The sequence below is a fragment of the Rhinopithecus bieti genome, unplaced genomic scaffold (assembly GCF_001698545.2).
Source record: "Rhinopithecus bieti isolate Rb0 unplaced genomic scaffold, ASM169854v2 scaffold_3041, whole genome shotgun sequence".
Taxonomy (NCBI): Eukaryota; Metazoa; Chordata; class Mammalia; order Primates; family Cercopithecidae; genus Rhinopithecus; species Rhinopithecus bieti.
Window position 1 is genome coordinate 2,385,267 of NW_016804262.1, and position 13,380 is coordinate 2,398,646.

At 39.3% G+C, this 13,380-nt stretch overlaps 1 protein-coding gene across 1 annotated transcript in view; it reads right to left on the reverse strand.

The window, feature by feature from the left end:
* NUP35 (nucleoporin 35) overlaps window positions 1-13,380 on the reverse strand; it is a 97,946-nt gene that overhangs the window by 24,420 nt on the left and 60,146 nt on the right. The window lies entirely within an intron of this gene.

Below are 13,380 nucleotides of genomic sequence, written 5' to 3' on the forward strand. Positions count from 1 at the left end.
CATTATCAGCTTAAAACAGCCTGTTATTAGCACAAAATGTTTTGTGCAAGCCTAATGGTAACTACAAAGCAAAAACCTATAGTAGATATACAAAGGATAAAAATAAAGAATTCAAACCACACTGTTACCAGTGTAAGATATACTAGTCACTGGTGGCAAAATCTGTGCAAGTCTGAAGCAGCCTTGATTCTTGCCTTCTCAGGAAAGAATTCGACTGAGGGGCATAGGACGGAAAAAGAGACTGAGGGCCAGGCACGGTGGCTCACGCCTGCAATCCCAGGGCTTTGGGAGTCTGGGGTGGGTTGATCACGAAGTCAGGAGTTTGAGACTAGCCTGGCCAACATGGTGAAACCCCATCTCTACTAAAAAAAAAAAAATACAAAAATTAGCTGGGCATGCTGGTGCATGCCTGTAATCCCAGCTACTCAGGAGGCTGAAGCAGGAGAATCACTTGCACCCAGGAGGTAGAGGTTGCAGTGAGCTGAGACCATGCCACTGCACTCCAGCCTAGGCAACAGAGCAAGACTCCATCTCAAAAAAAAAAAAAGAAAAAAGAAAAAAGAAAAAGAGACTGATGCAAGCTTCAGAACAGGAGTGGAAGTTTATTAAAAAGCTTTAGAGCAGGAAATAAAGGAAAGTACACTTGGAAGAGACCCAAGCAGGCACTGAGAAGGTCAAATGCAGCGTTTAACCTTGATCCTAGGAGTTTATAGGCTGTTCCACCTCTGGCATCTTGCAACCTTTTTCCTTGATTCTTCCCATAGGGTGGGTGGCCTGCATGTACAGTGCCCTCCTTATGCTTGGGAAGTGTGCATGCACAGTGTGTTCAGGAAGTTGTACACATGCTCATCTGAGGCTTTCTTCCCTTTTCCAGTGGAGTGCCCCTGGAAGGTCATACTCTGCCATTTTGTCACTTAATGCATGTGCCCAGGCTCACTAGCCCAATACCTGAGATTTTATTGGAAGCACTTTTTGCTTCTCCCTGGTGTCTGCATTCAATTAACATTTTAATGTTAACAGCTTGTGGACCATTAGGAGATTGTCTGTTCCTAGTGCCAGCTGCCAAATTATCATTTTTCGAGAGTCAATGTGATAACTGTCAGTCGAGCCATCACCTGACATTCCTAGTGGGTGGGGGAGAGCCCTCTCCTGCCCCACTCATGCCTGTCTAACTTGTAATAATACCACGACAGAAAATTATCAAACCGCAAAGGATGACAGCAAGAGAGGAAGACAGAAACAAAGGATCTACAAATTAACTAGAAAACAATTAACAAAATGGCGATAGTAAGCCCTTACCTATGAATAATTACTTTGAATGTATATGGATTAAATTCTCCAATCAAAAGACACAGAGTGGCTGAATGAATAAAAAAACAAGAGTCATCTATACGTTGGCTACAAGTGACTCACTTCACCTTTAAGGATTCACAAAGACTGAAACTAAAGGGATGGAAAAAAGATATTTCACACAAATAAAAACAAAAGAAAATGTGGACAAAATAGACTTTAAATCAAAACTATAAAACAGACAAAGAAGATCATTATAGGGTCAATTCATCAAGAAGATATAACAATTATAAATATACATGCATCCAACATTAAGCACCTAAATATATAAAGCAAATATTATAATATCTGAAGAAAGAGATGGACAAGGAAATATTGGACTTAAATTACAATTTATACCAAACGGACCTAACAGACATTTACAGAACATTTTATCCAACACTGCAGAATAAATATTCTTCTTATCACCACATAGAACATTCTCCAGAATAGATCATTAGTTAGGTCACAGAACAAGTCTTAACAAATGTATAGAGACTGAAATCATATCAAGTATCTTTTCTAGCCACAATGGCATGAAACTAGATAACAATAACAGGAGGAATCTTGGAAAACTTCACAAGTATGTGAAAATAAAACAGCACGCTCCTTAACTACCAATGAGTCGAAGAAGAAATTAAAAGGGAATTTAAACATATCTTGAGACAAACAAAAATGCAAATACAACATACCAAAGCTTACAAAATGCAGCAAAAGCAGTCCTGGGAGGAAAGTTTATAGCAATAAAAACCTACGCCAAAATAGTAGAAATATCTCAAACAACCTAATGGGAGAGGCTTCAAGATGTCTGATTAGAGGCATCTACTCGCCTCCTCCGCTAAGAAGAACCAAACTAGTCAGTAGTCACACTTCAAATAGATCATCCAGGAAAGAACACTGGAATTCAACAGAGAAGTGACAGGAAACACCTAAAGCAAGGAAAAAGAGGGAAGTGCGACAGCCTGCTTGGTGGAAACTGAGATTGGCTACGAGCCAGGAGAGACTCCCCAAGGTTGGAAAAAGATAAGTGAGGGAGCCCCAGCAATCCGCATTCCCAACACAGGATCCCTACAATCCTAGCCTCAGGGGAGTCCCTCAACATTCACTACCCCTGAGGCTAACAAAACAAGCTCCCTGGAAACTGCACGAAGGCACTGCTCCAGAGAGAGCACGCACTGCATCCCACAAAACCCGGAATCCTAAGCAGTGGCAGCACAGCACCACTTTACAAGCCTACCCCACACTGGACTGCATACAGAAATACAGAAGATCATCCTAGACTATTAAGAATAACTATATGCTAACAAACTGAAACATCTAAAGAAAATGGATAAATTTCTGGAAGCATACAACCTACCAATCATTAATTAGGAAGAAATAGAAAACCTGAACAGACCAATAATGAGTAGTAAGATTGAATCAGTAATAGAAAGTCTCTCAAAAAAGAAAAGTCCAGGACCAGGTGGATTCACTACTGAATTAAAGAAAAATTAATACCAATCCTCTTCAAACTATTTCAAAAAACTGAAGATGAGGGAATCTCCCTAACTCATTCCATGAGACCAGCATTAACTGAAACCAAATCAAAGACACAGCAAAGAAAACTATACACTAATATCCCTGATGAACAGACACAAAAATCCTCAAAAGTACATCAAAAAGATCATTCAGTATTATCAAGTGGAAATTCTATCAGGGATGCAAGGATGGTTCAACATATGCAAATAAATGTGATACATTAAATCAACAGAATGAAGCACAAAAACCACATGATCATTTCAATAGATGCAAAGAAAAAAAAAAAGCATTTGACAAAGTTCAACATCCATTAATATTGAAAACTCACAAAAAACAAACGGTATGGAAGGAATATACCTCAACACAATAAAGGCCATATATGACAAGCCCACAGCTAACATCATACTCAATGGTGAAAAGTTGAAAGCTTTTCTTCCAAGATCAGAAACAAAACAAGGAAATCTATTCTCATTACTTCTATTCAACAAAGTACTGCAAGTCCTAGCCAGAGCAATTAGGCAAGAAAAAGAAATCAAAGGCATCCATATAGGAAAGAAGTGAAATCGTCTCTGCTGATGACATGATTTAATATTAAGAAATCCCTAAAGATTCCACCAATAAACTGCTAGAACTGATAAGTTCAGTAAAGTTGCACATTACAAATTCAACATACAAACATCAGTAGCATTTCTATACACTAACAGTGAACTATCTGAAAAAGAAATCAAGAAAACAATCCCATTTATAAGAGCATCAAAAAAAGAACTTAGGAATAAATTAACAGTCAGTTGATTTTTGACAAAAGGACCAAGAACACATAATGGAAAAGGACAGTCTCTTCAACAAGTAGTGTTGGGGAAACTGCATAACCACAAGCAGAAGAATGAAATTGGACCCTTATCTCATGCCATATATAAAATCAGCTAAAACATATAAGACTTCAATTTTAAAGCTACTAGAAGAAACACAGGGTCTCAACACATGAAAATCAATTACTATGATATACTACATCAACAGAATAAAATATTTGTATCATATGATCATCTCAAAAGATGCAGAAAAAGCATTTAACTAAGTTCAACACTGTTTCAGAGACACACTCTCAACAAACTAGAAATAAAAGAAAAGTGCCTAAACACAATAAAGGCAGTACATGAAAAGTCCACAGTTAACATCATACACAACTGTAAAAAAATGAAAGCTTCTCCTCTAAAATCAGGAACAAAACAAGACAGCCCACTCTCACCACTTCTATTTAACATAATACTAAAAGTCCTAGACAAAGCAATTCAAAAACAAAATGAAATATAAAAGGCATCTGAATTGGAAAGAAGTAAAAATATCCCTGTTTGCTAACAACATGATCTTATATAGAAAACCCCAGGCTGGGCACATCTGTAATCTCAGCACTTGGGAGGCCAAGGTGGGAGGATCACTTGAGTTTAAGAGTTCAAAATCAGACTAGTCAACATAGTGAGACCTTGCCTCTACAAAAGAAAATTTTTTAAATTAGCCAGGTATGGTGGCACATACCTGTGGTCCCAGCTGCTTGAAAGGTTGAGGCAGGAGGATCACTTGAGCTCAAGAGTTCAAGGTTTCGGTGAACTATGATTGCACCACTGCACTCCAGCTCAGGTGAGAGAACAAGATCCTATCACTAAAATTAAAAAGATAGAAAATCACAAACACTTAAAAAAATATATTTTAAATAATAAATGAATTCAGTTAAGTTGCAGGATACAAAACCAACATACAAAAATAAGTTGCCTTTCTATACATTAACAACAAACTACCTGAAAAGGAAATTATGAAAGCAATCCCATTTACAAAAGTACTGAAAAGAATAAAATGCTTTGAAATAGGAATAAACCTAGGGAAAAAAGAGGTAAAAGATTTATATACTGAAAACTACCAAGCATTCTTAAAGAAATTAAACAAGAGACAACAAATGTAAATACATTTTGTGTTGCTGAATTGGAAGACTTACTATTGTTCAGATGTCTATACTACTCAAAGCAATTGACATATTCAATGCAATCGCTTCAAAATTTCAAAGACATGTTTTACAGAAATAGAAAAAGGTTATATACTTCACATAGAACAAAAGATTATGAACCAAATCAATCCTGACAAAGAACAAAGCTAGAGGCATCACATTTCCTGATTTCAAAATATTTTATGAAGCTACAGTAATCAAAACAGTATGGTACATGGTACTGGCATAAAGACAGCCATATAGACCAATGGAAAAATAGAAACCCCAAAGCAAACCTACACATATATGGTCACTGACCTTTGGCAAGGATGCAAAGAATACATGTTGGAACAATAATAGTCTTTTTCAACAAATGTTGTAAGGAAAACTGAATGTTCACATGTACAAGAAAAAAATTGAACCCTTTTCTTACACTATATACAAAATCAACTCAAAATGGATTAAAGACTTAAACCTAAGACCTGAAACTATAAAACTCCTAGAAGAAAACATAGGATCAGGACTCCTTGACTTTAGTCTTGGTTGTGATTTTATGGATATGACCCCAAAAGCAAAATAAATAAGTAGGACTATATCACACTAAAAATCTTCTGCACAGCAAAAGAAACATTGACAGAGTGAAAAGGCAACCTACAGAATGGGAGAAAATATGAAAACAATATATCTGATAAGTGGTTAATCCCCAGAATGTGCAAGGAATTAATACAGCTCAAAGCAAAAAAACTAATAAGCCAACAACAACAAAAACAAAAATGGGCTAAGGGCTTGACTAGACATTTCTCCCTAGAAGACTTCAGCTTTTCCAGTTTAGAAAGGATAGTGGAAGCAGCATATCTATTGTAGCTAACATTTTAGCACAAAGACCAGAGGAATGGGAGTTTTTCCTTAAGAATGCTTATATATTATAGTTCTATCACTGAAGAGTGATTTTTGAAGCTAGTGGTCTTCTAGTATACAGTAAGGTCAACTTATTTTGAAACACAAAAGCACAATAGAGGATTAGCTTCCATCAATATACATACTATACTGAATACAGCTGGCTTGAGGAAACCTCTTTTTAAGAACATTCTGTAAGTGACTGCTAAATCCTATTTCTGATCTTTCTACATGTTGGCCCAAAAGTTTTCCTTTGTCATATTCTCCTACAGCTATAATTTAACCATCACTGATTGGAGCAGTTCTATTGTTCCAAGCTGAAATAGATTGCCTCGGATAGAGGTAGGTCTTATTGAGCCACTATTTCATACAAATTTAGAAGAGTTATTTACTGATGATCAATTAATAAATCTCATGTGCTGTTACTGCTTGAGGCAGCCAAATTGGAATACTGTGAAAAATATACCCATATTTTTTAAAATACTGAAACATGGGCTTAGAGACAATATCTTTTTATTCTTCACTAAATTTTCAGCAACATTAGTTTTAACAAGGACTTAGTTTGTGGGAAGAAAGATGAAAAAAGAAAAAAGGTAAATGGAGGGTTAGGACTGGCTTCAGAGAAAATTTAGGCTTGGCTTTGCTACCAAAAAAAAAATGTCATTTTCCATAAATTCAATAACTTTAAACTTGTTTAATTGTTCCAGATCATATTAATCTGGATTTCCTGGAAAAAATACATACATATTAATGCTGAAATCTAGTATAAAAGGCTTTTTGAACTGTCAAAATTCAGTGTCTGATATCAAGGATATAAATTACTCAGCTCTACTATCAAAGCTGAAAGGATTTTAACCTTAATGAGAGATTGTGATAACCATTAACAGGTCATGGAAATTTACATGACAAAAGACATTAGTCATATCATGATTACTCCTCTACTCAGAAGCATACAATATTTCACTCGGAGCGTATTAGTTTTCTATGACCACCATTACAAATCGCCACAAATTTAGTTGCTTAAAAAAATGCAGATTTATTATTTTACAGTTCCCATAAGTCAGAGTCAGGTGAACTCAGATGAGTCTCTGCTTAAAGTCTCACAAAGCCAAAGTCAAGAACTCAGCAGGGCTGCATTCCTTTTGGGAGGCTGTAGGAGAGACTCAGTTTCCTTGCTCATTCAGATTATTGGCAGGATGCAGTTTCTTGCAGTTGTAGGACTGATGTCTCCATTCTCTTACTGGCTGTCAGTTGAGGGCTATTCTCAGATTCTAGAGGCTCTATCTCTGACAGGGAAGTTAGGAGGTATCATGTTTAAAAGCTAATGTGAATGATTAGATCGGACCCACCTGAATGATCTATGATACTCTCCCCATCTTGAGGTCTAGACTCTTAATCACATCCACGCAGTCCCCTTTGCCATATGATGTATGTAACATATTGACAACTTAAGAATCACACAATTTATAAATTTTAAAAGGAGAGTTTATTTCTTATGGAAGTTACAACCTGCAAGCTAAGAAGCAGCCTCTGGTCAAACTCAGAGGCGGGCACTTCGAAGGAGGAGGGATTAGGGCAGGAGCTTTATGCTGAAAGGGTGGTCTAAACATACATATTCAACAGCTTGCAGGAGTAGCTAGATTCACAAAGGGGGTTTACTGAATAAACATTGTTACATATAACCCATGTTCATTTTAGGATGAAGACTTAACATTTAAATGTATTACAATTAGGCCCTGTACATCAAAGGGTGAAGCAGGGGCATGAAGGCATTCAGTGCCTCTGTAAACCAGCCAGAACCAGTCCATGGCAGGTGACATCTTATCAAGAGAAAGTTACTGAAATCAGTCTGTTGTCCAATCAAAGCTGTAGTTACGGCTTGTGGAACAGGGGGTTAGTCAGTGTCTAGCAATGGATGAGATGTAATTGTTTCATCTTGCTTATCTCCAGGCCAGTGCTTGTTTAGCTGCTAGAGAAAAAGAAAAACCTTGTGGCAGTTAGAACATGGCTTATTTTTTAAATGTAGGGGTGCATGATTTAACTCTTGCCTAGTATGGTCTTAGGTGTTATCATTTTGGTATCTTATTGCTACAGAGTCCATTCCACTAATCTTATGATCTCTATTTTATTAATGCTGGTCAGTTGTGTCTAACTGCAAAAGGAAGGCGGCATAATGAAGAATGTCCTACCTCCCGTCCCATCATGGCCAGGAACTCAGTTTTTAAGGTTTCTCTGTGGTTCCCTTGGCCAAGAGGGGGTTCGTTCAGTAAACTGGGGGGCTTAGGATTTCATTTTTAGTTCTCAATATTCACAAGTACTGAGAATTAGAATGCTGACATCTTTATTCTGCCTACCACAAAGAGTAAAAGCCAGTCTTTATAAAGGTCTAGCAGATCCCATGTAACCTAAGCTCCCACTACCTCTGATCTCTTTTCCTACTACTAGTCCCCTTGCTCACTCAACTCTAGCCTCCTCCATGCTGTTCCTTGAACACATCAGGCAAACTCCTGCCTTTGTTCTTAATGTTCACTCTGCCTAGAATGTTCTTCCCCAGAGTCCATTCTGCTAACAACCTCACCCCTTTAAATCTTTGCTCAAATCTCATTTTTACAATAAAGCCTACCATGAGTGCCCTGTTTAATACTCCAGCACTTCTTATCTTTTCTCCCCGTAGCACCTATTGCTCTTTAACTTACTCTATACCTGATTTACTAGAATCATTTCCTACTGTTTCTTTCTGCTAGAATGTTAGCTCTGCAAGAGTGGGTCACTATCTTTATTCCTCTGATGTATCCCAAGGCCTTGCACATATTAGGAGCTCAATAAATATTATAATACTTGAATTGGTTGTTGAATGCAGTTCTCCAAGTATTGACTGATGGAATGAGTTATATACAACCTATGCTGTTCTCGCAGCTCCTATAGACTGCAGCAGAGCTGCTTGAAACACTGAATTACATTCTCTTATTCTTACTCACTTCCAGTTTTTAAATCAATGACATAAATCAATGCCAAACTCCAATATTCTTTTTATTTTGGCTTTTAAAAAAAAACTTTGAAGGCCGGGTGCAGTGGCTCACGCCTGTAACCTCTGCACTTTGGAAGGCCAAGGCGGGCGGATCATGAGGTCAGGAGATTGAGATCATCCTGGCTAACACAGTGAAACCCCGTCTCTACAGAGCAAGACTCTGTCTCCAATAAATAAATAAATAAATAACTTTGAAAAGAAAAGTATTTTAGAAAATGCTTTAAGAAAATGTTTTGAAAAGTATTTATGCCTGTTCATTACACTCAAAAAACATTTCTGATCCTTTCTAAGAAAGTTGGAAAGGAAAAAAAATGTAAAGGAAAAGTTGTCAATTTTCCTAAAATCTTAAATACAGCAACTGATTTTTATGTCAGATTTTCCAGCTTTTGTATTTAAATTTTACTCTAGGAGTTCCTGGGCAAGATGGCTGAATAGCAACAGCTCCTGTCTGCAGCTCCCAGTGAGATCAACACAGAAGGTGGGTGATTTCTGCATTTCCAACTGAGGTACCCAGTTCGTCTCACTGGGACTGGTTAGACAGTGGGTGCAGCCCATGGAGGGCGAGCAGAAGCAGGGTGGGGCGTCACCTCATCCGGGAAATGTAAGGGTCCAGGGACCTCCCTCACCTAGTCAAGGGACTGTGCTATCCAGCCCAAATACTACAGTTTTCCCACAGTTTTTACAAACTGCAGACCAGAAGATTCCCTCATGTGTCTACACCACCAGGGCCCTGGGTTTCAAGCACAAAACTGGGTGCCTGTTTGGGCAGACACTGAGTTAGCTGCAGGAGTTTATTTTTCATACCCCAGTGGCACCTGAAACCTCAGCGAGACAGAATCGTTCACATCCCTGTAAAGGGGGCTGAAGCCAGGGAGCCAAGTGGTCTCACTCAGCAGGTCCCACTCCCACTCTTAGCTTGCTGGAACCAACAAACTAAGAACCACTGGCTTGAGGTTGTCGCTGCCAGCACAGCAGTCTGAAGTAGTGCTGGGACACTTGAGCTTAGTGGGGGTTGGGGAGTCTGCCATTACTGAGGCTTGCATAGGCGGTTTTCCCCACACAGTGTTAAGGAAGCAACCGGGAAGTCCGAACTATGTGGAATTCACCCCAGCACAGAAAAGCGGCTGTGGCCAGACTTCCTCTTTGGATTCTTCCTCACTAGGCAGGACATCTCTGAAAGAAAGCCAGGAGCAGTCCCAGTCAAGGACTTATAGATAAAACTCCCATCTCCGTGGAACAGAGCACCTGGGAGAAGAGGCAGGCTATGGGCACAGCTTCAGCAGACTTAAACGTTCCTGCCTGCTGGCTCTGAAGAGAGTAGCGGATCTGCCAGCACAGCGCTCCAGGTCTGCTAAGGGACAGACTGCCTCAAGTGGGTCCCTGACCCCCATGCCTCCTGACTGGGAGACACCTCCCAGCAGGGGTCAACAGACACCTCATACAGGAGAGGTCTGGCTGGCATCAGGGGGATGCCCGCTAGGATGAAGCTTACAGAGGAAGAATCAGGCAGCAATTTTTGCAGTTGTGCAGCCTCTGCTGGTAATATCCAGGCAAACAGGGTCTGGAGTGGACCTCCAGCAAACTCCAGCAGACCTGCAGAAGAGGGGACCAACTGTTAAAAGGAAAACCAACAAACAGAAAGCAGTAACATCAACAAAAGGACGCTCACACAAAACTGCATCCAAAGGTCATCAACATCAAAGACCAAAGGTAGATAAATTCACGAAGATGAGGAAAACCAGGGCAAAATGCTGAAAATTCCAAAACCAGAATGCGTCTTATCTTCCAAATGATCACAACTCCTCTCCAGCAAGGTCACAAAACTGGACAGAGAATGAGTTTGATGAATTGGCAGAAGTAGGCTTCAGAAGGTGGGTAATAATAAACTCCTCTGAGCTAAAGGAGCATGTTCTAACCCAATGCAAGGAAGCTAAGAACCTTGATAAAAGGTTACAGGAACTTCTAACTAGAATAACCAGTTTAGAAAAGAACATAAATGACCTGATGGAGCTGAAAACCACAGCAGGAGAACTTCGTGAAGCATACACAAGTATCAATAGCGCAATCAGACCTCCAGCAAACTCCAGCAGACCTGCAGAAGAGGGGACCAACTGTTAAAAGGAAAACCAACAAACAGAAAGCAGTAACATCAACAAAAAGGACGCTCACACAAAAACTGCATCCAAAGGTCATCAACATCAAAGACCAAAGGTAGATAAATTCACGAAGATGAGGAAAAACCAGGGCAAAATGCTGAAAATTCCAAAAACCAGAATGCGTCTTATCTTCCAAATGATCACAACTCCTCTCCAGCAAGGTCACAAAACTGGACAGAGAATGAGTTTGATGAATTGGCAGAAGTAGGCTTCAGAAGGTGGGTAATAATAAACTCCTCTGAGCTAAAGGAGCATGTTCTAACCCAATGCAAGGAAGCTAAGAACCTTGATAAAAGGTTACAGGAACTTCTAACTAGAATAACCAGTTTAGAAAAGAACATAAATGACCTGATGGAGCTGAAAACCACAGCAGGAGAACTTCGTGAAGCATACACAAGTATCAATAGCGCAATCAATCAAGTGAAAGAAAGGATATCAGAAATTGAAGATCAACTAAATTGGCCGGGCGCGGTGGCTCAAGCCTGTAATCCCAGCACTTTGGGAGGCCGAGACGGGCGGATCACGAGGTCAGGAGATCGAGACCCTCCTGGCTAACACGGTGAAACCCCGTCTCTACCAAAAAATACAAAACCTAGCCGGGTGAGGTGGCGGGCGCCTGTAGTCCCAGCTACTTGGGAGGCTGAGGCAGGAGAATGGTGTAAACCCGGGAGGCGGAGCTTGCAGTGAGCTGAGATCCGGCCACTGCACTCCAGCCTGGGCGACAGAGCGAGACTCCGTCTCAACAAAAAAAAAAAAAAAAAAGAGTGAAGACAAGACTAGAGAAAAAAGAACGAAAAGGAATGAATGAAGACTCCAAGAAATATGGGACTATGAGAAAAGACCAAACCTATGATTGATTGGTGGACCTGAAAGTGACAGGGAGAATGGAACCAAGTTAAAAAACACACTTCAAGATAATATCCAGGAAAACTTCCCCAACCAAGCAAGACAGGCCAACATTCAAATTCAGGAAATACAGAGAACACTACTAAGATACTCCTCACGAAGAGCAACCCCAAGACACATAATTGTCAGATTCTCCAAGGTTGAAACGAAGGAGAAAATGTTAAGGGCAGCCAGAGAGAAAGGTCAGGTTACCTATAAAGGGAAGCCCATCAGACTAACAGTGGATCTCTCTGCAGAAACCCTAGAAGCCTGAAAAGACTGGGGGCCAATATTCAACATTCTTAAAGAAATGAATTCTCAAACCAGAATTATATATCCAGTCAAACTAAGCTTCATAAGCAAAGAAGAAATAAAATCCTTTACAGACAAGCAAATGCTGAGAGACTTTTGTCACCACCAGGCCTGCCTTATAAGAGCTCCTGAAGGAAGCACTAAATATGGAAAAGAAAAACTGGTGCAATCAAATTAGAACTCAGGATTAAGAAACTCACTCAAAAACGCACAACTACATGGAAACTGAACAATCTGCTCCTTAATAACTACTGGATAAATAACAAAATTAAGGCAGAAATAAAGAAATTATTTGAAATCAATGAGAACAAAGACATAATGTACCAGAATCTCTAACACAGCTAAAGCAGTGTTTAGAGGAAAATTTATAGCACTAAATGCCCATATCAGAAAGCAGAAAAGATCTAAAACTGACATCCTAACTTCACAATTAAAAGAACTAGAGAAGCAAGAGCAAACAAATTCAAAAGCTAGCAGAAGACAAGAAATAACTAAGATCAAAGCAGAACTGAAGGAGACAGAGACATGAAAACCCTTCAAAATTCAATGAATCCAGGAGCTGGTTTTTTGAAAAGATTAACAAAGTAGATACACAGCTAGCCAGCCTAACACTGAAGAAAAGAGAGAAGAATCAAATAGACACAATAAAAAAAAGATAAAAGGGATATCACCACTGATGCCACATAAATACAAACTACCACCACCTCTATGCAAATAAACTAGAAAATCTAGAAGACATGGATAAATTCCTGGACACATACACCCTCCCAAGCCTAAACGAGAAAGAAGTCAAATCCCTGAATAGACCAAATAACAAAAATTAACTGAAATAACTGAAATTGAGGCAGTAATTAATAGCCGACCAACCAAAAAAAGCCCAGGACCAGATGGATTCACAGCTGAATTCTACCAGAGGGACAAAGAGGAGCTGGTCCCATTCCTTCTGAAACTATTCCAAACAATAGAAAAACAAGGACTCCTCCCTAACTCATTTTATGAGGCCAGCATCATCCTGATACCAAAACCTGGCAGAGACACAACAAAAAAAGAAAATTTCAGGCCAATATCCCTGATGAACATCAATGTAAGAATCCTCAATAAAATACGGCAAACTGAATCCAGCAGCACATCAAAAAGCTTATCCACCATGATCAAGTCGGCTTCATTCCTGGGATGCAAGTCTGGTTCAATATATGCAAATCAATAAACGTAATCCATCACACAAACAGAACCAATGACAAAAACTACATGACTATCTCAATAAATGCAGAAAAGGCCTT